The 20,252-nt window shown below is 37.0% G+C and overlaps 1 protein-coding gene across 4 annotated transcripts in view; it reads right to left on the reverse strand.

Moving 5' to 3' along the window:
* Positions 1 to 20,252, reverse strand: part of LOC126751551 (cytotoxic granule associated RNA binding protein TIA1) — a 348,446-nt gene that overhangs the window by 176,783 nt on the left and 151,411 nt on the right. The gene's annotated exons all lie outside the window — the stretch shown is intronic.

A 20,252-nucleotide genomic window follows, 5' to 3' on the forward strand; every position in this document is an offset into this window, starting at 1 on the left:
TTTTAGATTTCTAAAAATAAAGTAGTGCAATGCTTGAAAAATCCAAAGGTTTTGAATAACGATTAATTTTTAGTATTTATACGTCTGAAACAATATTTCCTCCATCAGTTGCATAAATCATTTTCCATTCAAAGTGCTCGATTAAACCATCAAATTGATCACCTGTTTTTAAAGAAAAATCACAGAATCTTCAAGTGTAATCATCCGAAAAAAAATCTTTGGCATCTATTTATTGAAAATTATCTCCTACAAATATTGGCCGCGGCTACATCTGAGATGGTCCGTCTGGTAATTGGCGTTTCAAAGCTGGAATGTCCGCATAGTCTTAAAACTTTTTATACTTTTCATATTCTCACAGGAAAAAGTTTAACAGTGTCATATCACACAGTCTTGGTGGCCAATCGACTGAAATGCCCAATAATGTTCTTTCAATAAATCCAATGATTGATGCGTTGTATGGGAAGTGACGCTGTTTTGTTGAAACCAAATGTCGCGGAGATCACGAGCTTAAATTTCAGACATCAACTAGTCGGTTATAATAACGGCGATAACGATCGTCATTGTCAGTTACGGTATTATTTTTGAAGAAATATGGACCGATGATGAAACCACATCAAACCGTTCTTTATTCTAGATGAAAAGCAGATCTTCAATTTTTGATCTGGTTGCTATTTGTCCGAAATGCGCTAATTTTGCTTGTTTACATATGTATCCATTGAGCCAGAAATAGGCTTCATCGCTGAACAAAATTTGAGTCGAAAACGGCGAATCATAGAAAAAACAAACTCAAGTCCATATGGCAAAAAGCGATGTTGTCGGAAGGACGAGCAGTTCTTGCACAAGGACGATAACTTTATTCAAAAATTAATGCATTATGACTGGTGACGGCACGTATCGCCCAACAATGAGCGGAAACCAAAAACAACAAACATTTATTGAAGGTACTGAAGGTTATCTCAACTATTATTGTGCTTGTATTAGTTCAAAATACTTATACTTATATTTGTAGGCGATAATAAAGATTTGTACTGAAATGAGGGAAAATTCAGCCTTTTCTTGTTAGTCCGCATCAGTTTTGATCAGTATATGAATGTTGTGCACTGACCCAACAGAACTATCTTTCTCTTTGTAGATAAGTTCGTTGCTATAATTAAGCTTTTAGTTTCGTTTTTCTTTGAAATACCACTACAAAAAGTTGCGGAAATAGAGGAATAGCAAAATCGTCGAATTTTTTCTCCGTCGGAGACCCAATTGAAACAACAAGCCGTTTTCGTACTACGTAAATTTTGTATTTGATCAATCTCTTCGCTGAACTTCCTGTTTCTTCAACAAATATTTCTTGTCTTAAGATAAATGCTTATGCCAATTGTTCCTGAAGTCATATATGGCGTCATAATCACATCTTTGTAAACCAGAATTAATATCAGAAATGATCGACCGTTCAAAAATTATAGCTTAACCCCGCGTTGACTGAGTTACGAAAGACCCAAGAACACAAACTAACGACCAATCATTCCTAGTCTGCTAACGATGAGACGAACACTATGACCATTTACACAAATTCTATAATTTTTTCTTGAAAAGAAATTAATTTTTCTTGTCAGCTCTCGACAGCAACAAAAGCAATATTCTAACCAATGTCGCCACTAGTGATAAAACAACAATAACAAATAATATCAACGACCGAATTTAAAGCCATGCGTGCGACCCACTTTCAAGTGTTGAAAAATTGCAAAAATGCGAGCGACTTAAAAACGTGTAGAAACAAGTGAAAGCGACTTAGGCGGGAAATAGCCTAGCACAAGAAAGAGAAATTGCGCCGGAATATTATTAATGATTTCGTTATGCTAAACTGAAGCGAACTAAAACGACGAGACATAAGCGGCGACAACAACGACAACAGCTCGTTGATAAGCCGCAGAGTGTTAAAAATGATGCGTAGATGGGAAACTGAAGGCTGTGGATCGGCTTGACTTGGACTATAACTTGATGGTCTAGCGCAAAAGGGCTTCGGCGCTCATGATTTTTGCTGTTGCTGTCAACGTTGTCGCTGTCTGATGTCGCCTGCAGCCACTGACAAGGCTGCGCTGCGTGTTTTGTGCTACAACTAGAAGCGTTGATGGTGAGTACGAGTGGAATGGTATGCTGAGGGTGATGACAAACAGGCCGACATTAATTGACAACCTGTGACGAGTTCCGATGCGACACAACCGAACTTGTAAATGGTTGTGACGATGACAGCCAAAATGGTGGCAAGATGTCATTAACCGGGTACGCATACTGTAATTGTACTTTTTAAGTTCAGAGTTACTTGTATAAATGTTATTTAAATAGAAATTGGAAAGCTTTTAAATATAATTTTCTTCGAAGTAATCAGCACAGATCTTTGTAGTCTGAAATCCTAAAAATTCAGGCTACAATATTAAATTAGAAGACTTCTTAAATGACAGACTGGCTTTATTACTATTCCGTAAGAGATAAACAGAAGTTTACACAATGATACTAAATTGCACCCTGTTTGACTTTTGTTCTGTAGATCACGAAATTCGACACCCATATTACATCTGCGTTACTTTAGCTTTCTGCGCTATTTATTTTACCATATAAACTTGTGGTAATACAGTCTCTCACTCTCTGCTCACGATCGCCAAAACCCCATTCAGACTTCATTTAGCATTGTGGAATAAAAGTTGTTTGATGTGAAATACAGTATTGAAATGAAGTATATGTTATTATAGAAGAGAGAAAAGAGAAATCTAATATCACAGCCACGACAAACTTAATATGTGGGTTGATGATAATAAAACAACCATAACTCTTTTAAGAAAGCATGATGACTCTTTGTGTATGTTCAAAATATAGTAGAAAAAAAATATTAATTCATTCGTCTATAATAATGTTTCCATCTTCAAAATAGTCCCCATCCGATATTGATCCAATCGTCGAAACACTACTCGGTTTTTAGGGTTGCCTTTAGCTCTTTAAGCGATTTTCATCTATCTGGTTACATGGTGGCTCTTTAAGCTTCTCTATATTTCTGGAAACAGAAAAAAGTCACACGGGGCCATGTCTGAAGAATATGGAGGCTTGAGCATCGTTAGAGTTTTGGTTTTGGCCAATAATTTACAAACAAGCAGCGAAGATTGAGCTTTTAACAAAACAAAAAACAAAAAACACCAAGCTCATAAACGCTAACACCATTTCCAACACAACTGCCAACAGACTTGTACAAAAATGGCATAAAATTAAACTGCAGCGTTGCGAAAAATTAAAGTTGACAACAGAGCACAAGTATAACTGCAATAACAACAAAAACTTCAAAAGAGCATAAGTGATTCCCACAATCTTGCAAGTTGATGTGCAAAATCATAAAAACTAAACTCGGTGCGTACAACACTGGCGATATCAGAAATTAAAACACGAAAGGCTATCATAAACACGAGGTCTCTTGAGACGTTGGACGAAAGCGACAGACATTCCACAGAGCTCGCGGCTAACTATTTTATGACACGCTGGTAATAACACAAGCAAATTGTCCAAATAGTTTGTAGGTCTGGCCACACAGACAAGCAAATAGTCGCACGTACATATAGAAAGGCATAAAAATATCAAACAATATGCGAGTGTTGTCCTCCCATCACTATTATTGTTGCTTCATAAGCACTTGTGGGCTGAAAAGGAATACGAGTAACTTGGCGAAAACGGTGGAAACGCGAACGCCAAAGCGAAACAAAAATCAATTCAATCGCATTTTTACGCTTATGCGAAAAGTTTTACTCAAAGCACATTACGTTAACACACAAAAGTTTAAGTGTGCATTTACAAATATGATTGTGTTTGTGTCTGTGATCATTTTAGTGAAACGAGTGTGAGCAGCACTAAAATCATCAAATTACATGGCAAAACAGTACTTGAGAAATCAGCGGAAATTGTCTCAAGTGTCGGAGATACTAAATAGCGAAGGAAAAGTAGATACCCTGTGGGAAATACGAAACAAATTTGAGTTGTTTTTCGAGTTAAAGTTAGTGACTTTTAAAGCAAGTTACAATAAAGAGTAGTGACTAAAGAGAGCACAGAGTGTGAGCTTGTACAAGGAAGACCGAACAGTTCAAAAATCTATATTATTCTGACATATTTTGCAAGATTCATAGTTTTAGGTGCCAATATTTAGCTAAATATAAATTACTACGTAATAAGGTAACAAAAAAAAATTCACAATAACTAATTTCTCATCCCAAAAAATAAGTTAAAATATTATCTAAAATATGGAAAAGCTTTTAAAGTGTTTTCGTTTTTCAATTCTGACCAAAGTCACATGGTGTGGTCTCACAGCAGTTTAAGATATTTTTTTAAAAATCACTTTTCCTAAGCAAACGAAGTGACTCGTTGTTGACACTATATTTCTGAGGATTTTTTTGCGCAGGACTTTTTGTAATGAAAAAGTGTGCCTGACTTTTTGTATATTAGATGAAATAGATTGTAGTATTTTGTTTCAGAGTCAAAATATTCCTGTGTCTTATCACTCTGTAATATCTGACCCTTTTATTGTGGTTAAAATTTCTATTGGGTTTTGTATGATCGATCGAGATATATTCGAGAGAAGTATTTTTTAAGTTGAAAACTTATTTTTCTTCATTTATTAGCTTTCGGAGAAGTTTCGAAATGCTCGAACCGGTCGTCATGTTGCTGTTCATGCTTATTTGGTTAGTAAGTACAGCTAGCTTAGGGATTTTTTATGAAAAATCCTTCACCAACATATTATAATTAACATTTTTAGTACTTCCAAACATTTTTCATTTTAGAAAAGTGAATAGAAACTAAGTTTATTCTTTAATTCAAATAAGTCGAGTGATTTTATGAAATTTTTTTGCAAAACTATACATTTTAATATAATGTCTTCTGTTAACATATACAAACTATTAGGAAGATATGGCAACATAATATACCAAGTTAAATGTCTGAATTCGTCAAAAAAGTGTTTCTAAAAACCACAGGTAAAAGTTTTAGCTCAAACCAAAGATTTCATGTATAGGTTCCTGGAGGGTTTTTTTAAACGCTCACTAATATTTCTCCGTAGTGGCTCTGCAATCGTCATTATCTACGCCAGAAAACGCTTTACTTAATATCCAATCGCTTTTTTCTTCGCCTATTGCAACATTAACAAAACACCAACCAAAATATCATCGCACTATTAAAAGAAAAATCGAAAAACACAACAACAAACATTCAGGAGCAACAATGTCTCCGTGGCAGCAGCGCTCAAAGCAATAATAAGCGCAGTGGCACGATGCAAAACTTTTAGCACCCGAAATGGGGAAAAAACTACAAAGCAACAACAAAAATACAAGTACATATACATAAGTGCAACTCGAATTTTTCGAATATAAATTTTTAGCACTGAGGCACAGCGCGGAAGCATCAAAAATTTACAAATCAGAAATATGCTACTATAAAAATTTTGCATATCAGCAACAGCAGTAACAACAACAATAATCATAATAATAACAGCAAGAAAGTAGAAAATATTGGCTCAATTCTGCGAGCGCTGAAGAGCAGCACCCCCCTTTTTCTGCACAATCCACATGTCGCTCGTTTCCCCCACGCCCGCCTCCCCGCTGCTGAAACGCACTAACCGAATGACATTATCCTTTATAACTTATCCTTCACTTTTTCCTTATTATGTTTTCATCTCCATTGCAACAAACACATACATACATGCATGTGTGTGTGTGTGTGTGCGCATAGCTTTCGCTTTCGCTTTCACCATCTAAGGGCAAAGTTTTCGCACTTCAAGTGCTGGCGCAGAAAAAGTATTATAACAATAGTGACAAAAGAATAACGGAGAAAGAGAAATAAGAAAAAAATTGAAAACAACAATGTCTGTGAAGTAAAGCAATTGAAGAATTTTCGTGATTCTTGGTTGGGGTAACCAGGAAACGAGGCAAGTGGTAGGCAAGTTGAAGGCGCAGAGAACAGTCGCGTGTTAGTTGAGGAGCGAGGGGCGATGCAGCGCAGGCGTCTGCCGCTGGCTCAAGTGTGCTGTTGCGTTGGCCGGAAGAATTTCGAAGAAAAAGCTAAGAAATCAACAGGAAAACTTTTACATTTCCCCGCGGTACGGTGTTTGTTGTGCTTTACGCCGAACTTTTATCTTAGTTATTGCATTTCTATTTTTGGAAGAATAAAAAAAAAAAACAATTTAGTGGAACTGTTATGATTTGGAGGTCTCATAGAGGGTATCAAATGCTGAGTTTCAAGCACTAGTTTCGCAGTTTGACTATTCTAAAGCTTCAAATCAAATTCTGGGAAGCGAATGTAGAGCAAGGTTAGGTGGTTTCAACACCACGAAGATCCCTGGAATGACAGAAAAATTTGTTTACATATTTAAATTAATGTGTTTCATGAAGGAGTTTGAAAATTCCTAATAGTCTTGATTAATGAACGATATTCGTCGAAAATGCTTTCAGTGATAATTGTTTGTAGCAATTTTGATTGGTACAAATGTTTTCGGCCCTACGGAACTACCCTTTGACTAACATGAAACACAGTTACGGAGAAAGATTATTCGGAACGACGTACAAAAGCGAATTTATGCGAAATAGTTTCAATTCAGCAATTTTCTCCGACCCTACGGAACTACCCTTTGACTAACATGAAACACAGTTACGGAGAAAGATTATTCGGAACGACGTACAAAAGCGAATTTATGCGAAATAGCAAACATTCAGCAATTCACACATTATGCGGACCAAATTGGCACCGCTGGCAACCCTTCTAAGTCAATTGTTGATCATTTATATTTTCCGCCCACAATAGTGTTGTTGCAGACACTGATTGTTACACTTCTGCTGTAGAGTATGGTTATACGATTTTTCATAAATTTTGTACATACGCACACATATGTACGTATGTGTATAATTTTGCATGAATAATTTGCGAATTTATTTGCAAGTGTGCAACATTTAGATATATTTAATTGTATATGTGTGTTTGCAAGAATAAATTAAGCACATGGGTGTGTGTACTTTAACAACAAGAGGATATAAGTGGTTGTGTGCATTTATGACGCAATTCGTTAAATTTTCTAGGGCAATCTTCATATTTGTGTTTTATAGATATCCTCACACACACTTTTAACCGCATTCTCAATTCATATTGACACAAATAAAGCACATTTACATATTTGCAACAAATGTGAGAGTTGGAATTGGCACCATTTATGACACAAACCCACTCTCATGTGCATAGCGTACGGTAAATGTTCTGCAACGGTTAGGATTTCATTGTGAGAATAAATGTTTAAAAAGAGTGGAAGAGATTTTTCAATTTAGTCCAGTACTTTTCTTATGTAATTGGAACTGGTTCATTTTAGACCAGTCTATAACAAGTACAAAACCTGTCGAGTATGTATTTGAATACAAGGCCATTTACTAACAATGATGTTAACTGGTCCTGTGTAGCAGATATATTGAGGATTGCTATCTTCAAGTCCTGGCCTGAACCCAGACTAAATAACTACATATATTTCTATTATTATAACATATTTATTGGATTCGTTATTATATACTGTCTAATTGCCATATCCAACTTCAATCAGATTTCGTATACTTTCAAATGCAGTCTCAGCGTAGTAAGAGCGAAAGTTTATTCCTAAATTCATTCATTAAGAACTCCATTTCCCGAACAAATCACTAATTGTAAATATGAGCAAATACCACTATACGCTATTGTAGTGCTAATTGCAGCTCTAGCATACTTTTTGATCAGTCATTTGTGCCCGAAGGACTTTATCAAAATTTCCAAGACTTTTATTCGTCAAATTGTAGTAAGAATAGCTTGTTATTACATACATATACATATACAGTTACAGATATTTTGGAATCAACTAGATTCAGAAGGAGCTTTTGTACCATTTTCTAACTCTTTCTTCGTTACCTTTTTGTATTTTTATAAACGTTATCTTAAAAACGATTTTGGTCTTAATTATCATCAATATTCAGGGCAAAGGAGGATGGAACCATGTGTAGAAGTTCAAGCAAGCTTGGAAAGTTCTCGGCGCGTCATTCACTTGGTAGTGCCCAGCTACGAATCTTTTGCATATGGCTCAAACACCTCACGACTTCCGATTTTATACCAAGTATCACTTTGGTAGCCAGAAAAAATTCTCTTTAAAGGCGAGCTAAAATTTGCTACTGGGTTACACACATACAAATTTCGGACTGCATTTGTCTACATACATACATATAATATAGATGTGACATCAGTGAAACTGTTATTAGAGGTAAAATTAAATCTAACAGCTGTGAAATTTACATTTTACTGTGAAAACAAATTTAGGCAAATATGAATTTTGAATACCCAAAACGAACATGCGACACGAGCAACGTGTCAACTAAATTCTTAAAATTAATATATATTTTCTATTTCACTATTCGCCCACTTTACAGTGAAAATAAGACTTTAGTTAATGTGTGAGTTGCTGTTTTTCAACTAATTAGCTAACTTACGGTATATGTATGTATTGATGTTCTTTGTAAAGTCAGTTTTTTGTTAAGTATTCTAAACTAATAAGCGGATTTTAATGTGAGTTCCTATTTAAAGAGGATCGACACGCACAACCTTTTTGTGGATTTCAAAGCTGCTTTTGACAGCACGAAATGGAGTTGCCTTTATGCCGCTACGTCTGTATTTTGTATCACCGCAAAACTAATACGGCTGTGTAAAGTGACGTTAAGCAACACGAAAAGCTCCATCAGGATCGGTAAGGACCTCTCCGATACCAAACGAGGTTTCAGACAAGGCGATTCCCTTTCGTGCGACTTTTTCAATCTACTCATTGAGAAGATAAATCGCGGTGCAGAGCGGAATAGAGAAGAATATTTTATAAGAGCGTACAGATGCTGGCGTACGCCGATGATATTGCTATCGTTGGCCTCAACATCTGCGCCGTTAGTTCTACATTTTTCAGAATAGATAAGAAAAAAAGGAAATGGGTCTTGCAGTGAACGAGGGGAAGACGAAATATCCGCTGTTATTAAACAAACAGTGCACTTGCGACTAGTCTCTTACGTCAATTTTGACAGCCATAACTTCGAAGTTGTAGATAGTTTCGTCTATCTTTGAACCCGTATTACCAGCCTCAACAACGTCAGCCTCGAAATTCAACACACAATAGCTCTAGCCAACAGGTGCTATTTCGGACCGAGTAGACAATTGAGAAGTATATTGCTCTCTCGACGAATAAAAACCAAACTCTATAAGTCACTCATAATTCCCGTCCTGCTATATGGTGCAGAGGCTTGGACGATGTCAACAACTGATGAGTCGACGTTGCGAGTTTTCGAGAGAAAAGTTCTGCGAAAGATTTATGGTCCTTTGCGCGTTGGCCACGCCGAATATCGCATTCGATGGAACGATGAGCTGTACGAGATATACGACGACATTGACATAGTTCAACGAATTAAGAGACAGCGGCTATGCTGGCTAGATCAAGTCGTCCGAATGGATGGAAACGCTTCAGTTCTGAAAACATTCAACGCAGTACCCGCTGGGGGAGTAGAGGAAGAGGAACCCCTACACTCTATTGGAGAGATCAGGTGAAGAAGGACCTGGCTGCACTTGGTATCCCAAATTGGCGCCAAATTGCGATAAGGAGAAACGACTGGCGAATTGTTATAAGCTAACCTATAGCCGCGTAAGCGGTGTCTGTGTCAATAAACAGAAGGAAGGTTTTCAATGAGACCATCCGTTTTTCAAAGTAGAAAGCTGTTACTTGACTTACTTGTGTTTGTATTGACGCATTATGCGCCACTTCCAAATTATCACAGCAGGGTCCGAAATTAGAGTAACCATCGATCGGTTTCGCACCAACGTTAATCTAGCAGATAATTCGCATCCATAAAAATGCCGTAGAGTATACATCGTAGACGGTATTACTACTTTGAAGCAGAATAGAAAAGAATTTCCGAATAAGTCAATCCGTTGAACGTAACAATAGGAACTGTGTCAAGCCACTTTGTGGAAGGTTCTTGGTTTGTGGGGTTACAAAATTCAACTCATCAACCGCGTCGAACGTTCGATGAATGAACCCAAAACTTTTGGTTTAATGTTAACGTTAATAAACTTAATTGTCTCATTCGAGGGCTCCATGGGCAGGGGAATCATTAGTTCATATTTCTTCCAAAATACGGCCGTAATATTACATTCAATGGAGAACACTATAGAACCATGATTTTTTGTTTTTCATGATTAATAACTTTTTTGTGGCTCAATTGGAAGATGTTGATTCGGACGACCTTTGTTTCCAACTGGACGGCGCTGTATGGTTAGGCAATGAAACAATCACTTTATTGAAATAAATGTTTGGGAAACAATTTATTTCGCGTCGTAGGGCTGTGGCACAGCCTCTAACATCGTGCAAGTGCTGGACTATTTGTTGTCGGGTTATGTGAAGTCGCTTATCTACGCTGATAAGCCAGAGACGATTGATGCCTTGGCAGAGAATATTCTGCGCGTTATTTCTAATATACGGCCACAATTGCTGCAAGAATTGGTGGAAAATTGGGCCTTTCGGCCGGAATTTACAAGAGCTATATGAGTTCTAATTTAAGGTGTAATCCTCAATTTCCTTCATTTCAAATCCCAAAGAGAGATAAAAGTTCACTCTTTTAATGATCAAAACTGATCACACATCTAACCATAAAACGAATAAATGCACTTGATATAAATGCGAGCTCGTTAAAGTTGCCACTTAGCAACTTGCTTTAATGCCAATGAATTGGTGCATCGATAAATACAACAAAAAAACGTAAAAAGCAGATCAAATAAAAATGCGGCAAAGTTATCTGTGAAAAAAAAAAATTACAAAAAAGTCCTGCCAACGAAAGTTATCCACTTTTCCACAAACCTTTTATATTTGCCACCTATTTATCTATGTATAGAGCAGTATGGTTGTATGTGTGCGCGTGTGAACTTCTGTACGTGTGTGCGTGTGGTGCGCTCAGCCGACACAATGAAATGCAATTTGGTGTTGCCATCAAGTGTTGATGACAACTTGTCGTGGGCAAAACTTTCTAAAACGCACACTTCCATCAACTCTAAACCACTTTTTTGTACACAAGTACTTACCGAGCCACTCAAACTCGACACCTTTTATGCGAGTGTTGCGGCAAAAAAGTGAAAATTCAATTGCAACTGCAACAGCAAATGCACTGCACTATTACAGTTACACACACACACAAAAGAGAGTGTGAAGAGGAGGGGTGAGGTTGGGCGAAAGTGGTCTGCTTGCCAACCTACGCGGGCGCTGAATTTTCAAAATGCGACTAGTCAACAATTGCCAATTGCAAATAACGGTTTCAAAGAATTTTTTTCTGGAGTCCCTTTCTTATTTTTTTATTTGCAAATATTTAAGGACGGATGAACATGACGAAACCAACGGTTGGCGACAACAACTACAAAGTAGAGTGAACCGCGAAAGGTGGCGATTGGATTAGATAGGCACATTGAGAAAAGAAAGGTTTGTTTGGAATAAATAAATCCATAGATGCAAATAGTATTATCTTTTGAGACTTTATTTACTAGGGTTTCCTAGAAAAATCGTTTTGCAGTCTTCCTATACTATTACGTCGATCATCAGTTAAGTATTTGACAAAGATGGAGGAAAACATCTTCCAAACAGGGGTTTTATAACATACCAATGTGCTAATAATAATATATCCAAAGTCCCTATATATTCTGGGAGTCTCAAACTAGGCTAAAGGTAGATACACGACGCAATCTATATACAAGAAACATGACTGAGGGAATGATAAAATTTTACTTTCCTTCTCAAAATGAATAAAGAGATCGACTAAGGCTTCAAACTCCGTTGTTCCCAAGATAGTCAGGCCCTTGAATTTGAAGTTCTTCTGGTTTGGGCCACTTGAGTATTATTGGGTAACATTTTCTGATACTTTTTGTAAAAATTTTAGTATATAGTATAAAACTACACCGTCTAATACTTGAGTTTGTACCACAAATAAAACGCGGCATGCTAGAGCCCTCTAAAGACAGATAAGTCCCCGAAACCAGAATACACCCTTGAGATATCTTGAGTTAATGAGGATATATAGATCGATGGAGAAAAAATTATAAAAGTAAAAATTTATTTACTCTCCTCATAATTAAACACAAAGTGCCGTGGTTAAAGTAGAGATGTTGAGATATTCTGACTATATTCATTCTCAACAAAAGACAAAGTACTGAGGCTAGATAGTACAGGGGCGATAGTATAGTCCCGTGGCGGATTCAAAATTTCATTCTCGAGGAATTTTGCAGAAAAATTTCACTGATACTTCCCATGATATAATGTAGTATATAATTTTATGAATTGGGGGGCTTAGTTTTATGTCCAAAATCCCAATGGATCCGAAGCAGAAATGTCTTCTAAATGTATTGAACAGATTCAACCATGATCATGATAACTGTTAAGCTTTTCTGCATGAAAATATACTGAATAATGTAGTTACTAATTATTATTTTTATGCGAAAAATTCTTCTGTTTTCGACTAGAGAAAAGAATTAAACTCGTACCAAATTTCCCTAATTTCATGCAACAATTTTCAACAGTGCAACTATTATCTAAATACGCCCGCGTATTCGCGACAAGTTCGCTGCATTTGACTATAATTTTACAAATACACAAATCGCTTACGCAATACACATGCACACCAACACACCTGCAATCGAACTGAGGCACTTTTATTGATGTTTCAATTTCCTTTAAAGTCAGCGTTACAAATCGGTTGTGCAACACACTTTTTTTCTCACACTTCCTTACATACACGGGCTCACCTCAATGCCATTCACTCAGCCATTCATTTGCTCACTCCCGCGCCCTATCATTTGCACGTTCACTCTATTCAATCTGGCATTCAGTATTCAGTCACCCGGGCTTGGCACACGCACACACACATGTACACATCAAATGACTGGGTATAATATGGGTAGTCCAATCGGTGAAATTCAATTGCCGTGTTGTGACTGCCTCAATTGGTTGCGGCGTGCAAAGGAGGCAGCTGAGGGCGATTGAAATGAAATTACTAGTTTATGTGTAGACGATTTTGTGACTCGTCGCCGCTGGCAATTTGTGCATTAGAAAGCGCGTGTGAAAAAAGACCAAACTGACATGGCAGCAACAAATGTATGAAATTATAGTGGCAGCAATATGATTCTGTTAGCTTTACTGATAGTGCGTGCTTGTAATTAATAAGAAATGCTCAACATGTCTGATGTGATAACGTTTTAACAGTTATAACTATTAATATTTCAGATAAAAGAATATTAAATGTTGGGCCCAAGTGCTTTCAGGAATACAGTCACTTGATCACAACTTGGTTATTTCAGTCTAAATGGTTGTGATTTTGGGTTCGCAAAGAGCTATCGAAACCTCCATAAAGATCCATAAGGTATTTAAGTTCCCTGCATTAATGTCTTCACTCTTGAATAGCTGAGTATTTGTCTCGGAATGCTGTAACAAATTCATACATGTAAAGTGGGGTAAAATAACTTCAAATGTATTGCATCGTTTGAAAGTCTTCGGCGCGACACGAACAAAAATTCTCTATTCACTCCTTAAAGTACATATTAACATATATCATATTGACGAAATATCGTAGCATTTTGTAAATTCCATCGTTCTTTAGTATTACTCTCAAAGTCATGCCAACAAAACCTTTGTGTAGGCATCAAAAACATAATATATCTAGATCTCTTATGCATCAACTCAACATATTTTTATACTCTCGCAACAAAGTTGCTAAGGAGAGTATTATAGTTTTGTTCACATAACGGTTGTTTGTAAGTCATAAAACTAAAAGAGTTGGATAAAAGGTTATACATATATACCAAAGTGATCAGGGTGACGAGTAGAGTTGAAATCCGGATGTCTGTCTGTCCGTCCGTCCGTCCGTGCAAGCTGTAACTTGAGTAAACATTGAGATATCGTGATGAAACTTGGTACACGTATTTCTTGGCTCCATAAGAAGGTTAGGTTCTAAGATGGGCAAAATCGGCTTACTGCCACGCCCACAAAATGGCGAAAATCGAAAACCTATAAAGTGTCATAACTAAGCCATAAATAAAGACATTAAAGTGAAATTTGGCACAAAGGATCGCATTGGGAGAGGCATATTTGGACGTAATTTTTTTGGAAAAGTGGGCGTGGCCCCGCCCCCTACTAAGTTTTGTGTACATATCTTGCAAACTACTATAGCTATGTCAAGCAAACTCTATAGAGTCATTTCCTTCAGGCATTTCCATATACAGTTCAAAAATGGAAGAAATCGGATAATAACCACGCCCACCTCCCATACAAAGGTTATGTTGAAAATCACTGAAAGTGCGTTAACCGACTAACAAAAAATGTCAGAAACACTAAATTTTATGGAAGAAATGACAGAAGGAAGTTGCACCCAGGCTTTTTTTGAAAATTGAAAATGGACATGGCGTCCCCCACTTATGGACCAAAAACCATATCTCAGGAACTACTAGACAGATTTCAATAAAATTCGGTACATAATATTTTCTTAACACCCCGATGACATGTACAAAATATAGGTGAAATCGGTTCACAACCACGCCTTCTTCCAATATAACGCCATTTTGAATTCCATCTGATGCCTTCTCTGTATAATACGAGTATACATTAGGAACCAATGATCATAGCGGAATAAGACTTTGCACAAATACGGTATTTGAAAAATATGTAAATCACGGATAATGAAATCTCGATTATCACTTTATCATGCGAGAGTATAAAATGTTCGGCGACACCCGAACTTAGCCCTTCCTTACTTGTTAGTTTATGTTTTGAGTAAGAAGCGTGTCAATGTTAGAATGAACATACTACAAAATCGACGTCGATTAGAGACTGTAGAAGAAATGCTTTACAACGTAGCTGAGGTCACTTCATTTATCAAATGCGTCATTTGTGGTGGCATGACATAGGTTTATGAATATGACGTAAAAACTATCTGACAATCTACAAAATGGTACTCCGAAAACAGCCGAAACCGAAAAAAACTAAAATTCAGTGACTCAAATATCGCGAAAGTCACTAAATTGGAAACACTAATGACAAAGATATAAAATATCCTACCCAATCATGAGATAGAACAGGTGCTATATTTTGCTGTCGAAATTAATAATAATTGCAATAAATACCTAACATCGCTCTACAAAAACAAACAATTTTTTGTTCAGCAAATTTTGATGATCTTAAGTGTCAGAGTACCGCCTCGTCCATGGAAGTGAGCTCTTATTTTTAAGATAATTGCATATCTAATATCAGTTGACGATGTCAAATTATTAAAATTGATTTGTCGCTCATTTACTAGTTTTTACCAGTACCGTTATATGGGAAATAAGCGGATTTATCATCCAATTTCATCTACTTTTGCAGTGTCGGTAGGAGTTCTTATAGTACAAGGAGCGAACGAGTGTTTTAGCTCGTTGGCCGGTATGGACACCAGTATGTCGACACAAGCCTTTTGAATGGCCTCTACGTCTGCATAACGCTTTCCTTTCTTGCCAAATGCATTTCTCCGAAAAGGAAGAAGTCGCACGGTGGCATATCAGGTGATTACGAGGAGTGGTTAATGGGTAAAATGTGATTTTTGGTCAAATAATCGGTCACAAGCGTCGATCGGATGTTGGATTCTGAATAATTTTTGATCGTCAATCAATTTGTGCGGAACAAACCGTGCACACACCTTTCGTAAGCCCAAATGTTGTGTCAAAATGCAATAAGTCGATGTTTTGGAGATGTTTAATTCCATTTCCATGAATTTCAATGATGATTTGGGCTGATTTTTGATGAATTCACGCACAGTTTCGATGGAATTTTTCCGGTGATCATGTTGATCGTCATTTATGTCTTCACGACCACTTTGAAAACGTTGAAACCACTCTTCCACTCTCCTACGGGATATGCAATCATCGCCATAAACTTGCTTCATCAATTGAAACGTTTCGGTAAAAGGTTTACCAATTTTAAAACCAAATTTAGTGTTGGCCCTTTATTCGAAGCTCATTTTCGCACCGATAACACAAACATACTGACACTGAAAACGCAATAATTTCACTTCCAATCAATGAAATGTCATAAAATTCTCACTGGACAATCGGATAGCAATCGATAAAGGGCGCTAGATTCAAAAAGTCCTGTTTACTTTGGAATACAGCTTGTATTTCCTCCAGGCGAATATGGTTGTTGTGACTTTAGTAGTTTGAAGATATTCACATCAAACCTATGCCAGGACTTTCAAAATTGGATGAGGTATACATAGTCATAACAATTGAACCAGGAAAGTAGCTGCCAAAGTATTACCGCACAATGTTTGTCCATATTTAATTCCAAATACACGTATATTTAATTTTAAATTTGAAAAAGTTATTTCCTCTATTTTTTATCACAAATACGTAATTGTAATTAACCAATGCAATCACCCGAAACAATTTAATGATTTGCCTACCTTTTTTTATCACTTTTGCAGATTTCTTTCGAAAATTCACATTTTACGCATTGATTCTGATTTTTAATTAATTTTGTAATATACGCGGAAGCGGAAGTTAAAGTGCGAAAAAAGTTTATGACATGCTTGGCAATCAAAAAATTAAAATGCAAATGAATTCGTAGAAAAAAACTATAAAATGCTATTTTGGGGTGGTACAGAATGTATACAATGTGTAAGTTGTTGGAAATGGTATTTTTGTAGAAGGAATGAAGAGTTTTAGACGAAAAAAAAATGTGCGAAGGGAATATCTTGCTTTCATCTTAGGCTTCGTGTAAAAGTATTCAGTTGCAAACAAAATTTCAAGTTTTATGAAAAGTTTTTTTACAATTTCGTTGAATGTGTTTTTGCAAACTAGTTTACAGTTTCCACTAAAAATTAAAAAAAAAAATAATATTATTAGCTGACAGCGCAACAATGATTGCACAAAAATGTACTAGGGCACACTTGTAAGCACCGTAAATGGGATTTGTTAAAATATATATTATTGAAGAAAATGCTTTAACCAATCAAGTTGGTGGAACTTTAATTTATTCCAATGAAGCATGTTACCTGAAAAGTAAGTGGTGAATACAAACTTAATGGAAGGCAATAAATTCTAAGTTATTATTCGATACTTAGTTCATAACATTTCTCGATAAATCAAAGATTCATAAGAAATGGATGAGTTTCCGTTTCTCAAAGGTTGAACGCCCCCAAGACCGCTCGTTTGCTAAGCATTCATTGGCCTCGATGACAGTATTTAACCCACCTTTCTATCAAACTAGTTACATGATCGCTACATATCTATAAGATTTAAAATTGAATATACGTATATTAACTGTAATTAGACGCTTACTGGAAAAATGCCTTCGTGACATAAAATCGATCGATGGGAATACAAGTATTTCTGGAAATCGTCCCCAAATATTTCCAAAAGATATAATCTCTTAACAGGGTTCTCCTAACAACTACATATTTAAGCGAATCGGAAAACGTTTTGCTAGTTTTTCCTAACCACGTTGTTTGATATAAACAACCTTTCAGTCGAATTAAGGTTACTCAATTGGGAATTTTATAAAGATCTATAATTTCATTTAATCGGCTAGTTTGTATGGCAGCCAGCAAATAATTTATGCCGAAATATTGTGTAAAATAAAGAAAATTTTCAGACAAAAACTCGGATTCTGATAAATCATAAGCTTGTTGGGGCGAAAAGTAGATATCGTCACTTGAAACACAAAACAACGTATCATCAAAATAATAGAAATTAGCTTTTTTATCGCTTACGATTCACTAGATCATATTATGTAAGCAATATTTTCAAATTTCAAGCATCCGCTCTCAGATATAACCAATATATAACCGTTTTATAACCAAAACCCAAATTTTCCTTAAATACTAGGTTGTCAAATATCTCCCTTCCGCCTTTTTGTCTTTTGAATATCGCGGCTATGTAATGTATAAAGCACTACAGAGCTCGTATCTGGCAATACTATACATCTTTGAAAGGTCTTGACATAACCTACAAAACCACGTTTGGATGTTGTGTTCAACAGTTATAGACGTGTAAACATGGAATTCAGTAACACCGAAATTCACGCTATTTTAAAGTTTTCCATGCTAAAGTCAAAGCCGCTAGAGAAACGTTCCGTGAGATTAATGTTACTTTATCACTTCGAACTGCGGAGAAATGGTTTCGACGATTCAGAGCGGGTCAAAACGACACCATGGATAAGACAGCCGGCGGAAGTTCAATTCATGGAAAATATCGAGTTAGACCGGCATGTGGCATTTCGTGGCATCGCCCAGACGATGGCAGCTAATCACCAAACCATTTTAAACCATCTGCAAAGGCTGGATACACAAAAAAGCTTGATGTTTGGGTGCCGCATGATTTGACGAAAAAAGACCTTCTGGACCAAATCAACGCCTGCGATATGCTGCTAAAATGGAACGAGCTCGAACGATTTTTGAAGCGGATGGTGACTGGCGACGAAAAATGGATCACATACGACAATATCAAGCGAAAACAGTGGTGGTCGAAGGCCGGTGAATCGTCCCAAACAGTGGCCAAGCCGGGATTGAGGGCCAGAAAGGTTTTGCTTTGCGTTTGGTGGGATTGGAAGGGAATCATCCACTATGAGCTGCTCTCATGTGGCCAGACGCTTAATTCTACCAACTGCTACGACCAACTGGACCGCTTGAAGCAGGCGATCGACCATTAGCGTCCAGAATTGACCAACAGGAAGGCTGTAGTGTACCACCAGTACAATGCCGGACCGCATACTTCATTGATGACTCATCAGAAGCTACGGGAGCTCGAATGGGAGGTTTTATCGCATCCACCATATAGCCCGGACATAGCGCCAAGTAATTACCACCTGTTCCTGTCTATGGCGAACGCCTTTGACGGTGTAAAGTTGAACTCAAAAGAGGCTTGTGAAAAGTTGCTGTCCGAGTTCTTGCCAATAAGGAGGGGGACTTTACGAGGGGGGTATTATGAAGTTGCCTTATATAATATAGAAAAGCTAGCATAAGTCCAATAGTGCTAAAAGCAAAAGAGGTGTCGAATACTTTTCTTTTATATCGAACTCAACCATTTATACCAGTTCAACTAACTTAAGAGCACTCCCTCGTAACTATTCGCTTATCTTATATTTACTTATATACACATCTTTTTGTAGACTAATATAAGTTTGTAATTTTTCGATTATTTAATAACTGCGCCACACAGCATTCGAGCCGCCACCAATCCACTAACAACAACACAAACAACATATACATCATGATCTCCATCATCATCACCATAAACTACATCACTATTGGCAACATTGCAGCGCCCTTGCGTTTATCATCATTATCAGCAGCATTGTGATTAATCAGTTGCATGCCACACATGCTGCCGCCATTATTCAACCAGCTTGCGCTAATTTAAATGCTTTTTGCCAGTTTGCTAAATACGAATGCACATATACGCACTCACACACACGCGAATATGCACTTCGCGCCACGAACAGTGGAAGAAGTATCATGTTCAGCGCTGCAACAGCAACAACAGCAATACTACTATGCAACAAAGTGTTGGTATGCAACCGCTGCGCTATCTGGCGGTTATTGGTGCATGTATTCGCGGCAAGCATGCGGTTGATTGGTGTAAATATTCACACACGCTCAGACACACACACTCACACACAAGCGGGTACATTTGCGTGTTGCTGTTGTAGCTGTGTGCATTTGCGCTTATTTAAATACATAGAAATGTGCATAAATATTTGTCGGTGCATTGCCAATAAATTAAGCGCATTTATTTCCAGCGAAAAAAAAAACAGACAAAAACAAATACAAACAAGCGTATGGCAAAAGTTATGCGCGAAAATTTGAATTTGAGAAAGCAGAGTAAAAGGCAAAGCCATTGCAACGCGAACACACACACACACAATTCGAAAAAAAACATGAAATTTATGAAGAGAAATTTTCCATTTGCTTTGCCAAAGCGGATCACACTGATTTGAGAATTACACATATTGTTACAAGTGCGAATGTGTTTGCAAGTATTTGAGTTTATGTAAGTGAGTGAACGTGTGTGCGTTCGTATGTGTGCCATGTAAGCGCTCATGCTTGTATTTGTTTACACAGCATAGTACATAAGCAATAAATTTATGTTGTAAGCTGATTGCCACAAAATATGTCACTGCTGCTAATAGTTCGAATAAGTACGAG

The sequence above is a fragment of the Bactrocera neohumeralis genome, chromosome 2 (assembly GCF_024586455.1).
Source record: "Bactrocera neohumeralis isolate Rockhampton chromosome 2, APGP_CSIRO_Bneo_wtdbg2-racon-allhic-juicebox.fasta_v2, whole genome shotgun sequence".
Classification (NCBI taxonomy): domain Eukaryota; kingdom Metazoa; phylum Arthropoda; class Insecta; order Diptera; family Tephritidae; genus Bactrocera; species Bactrocera neohumeralis.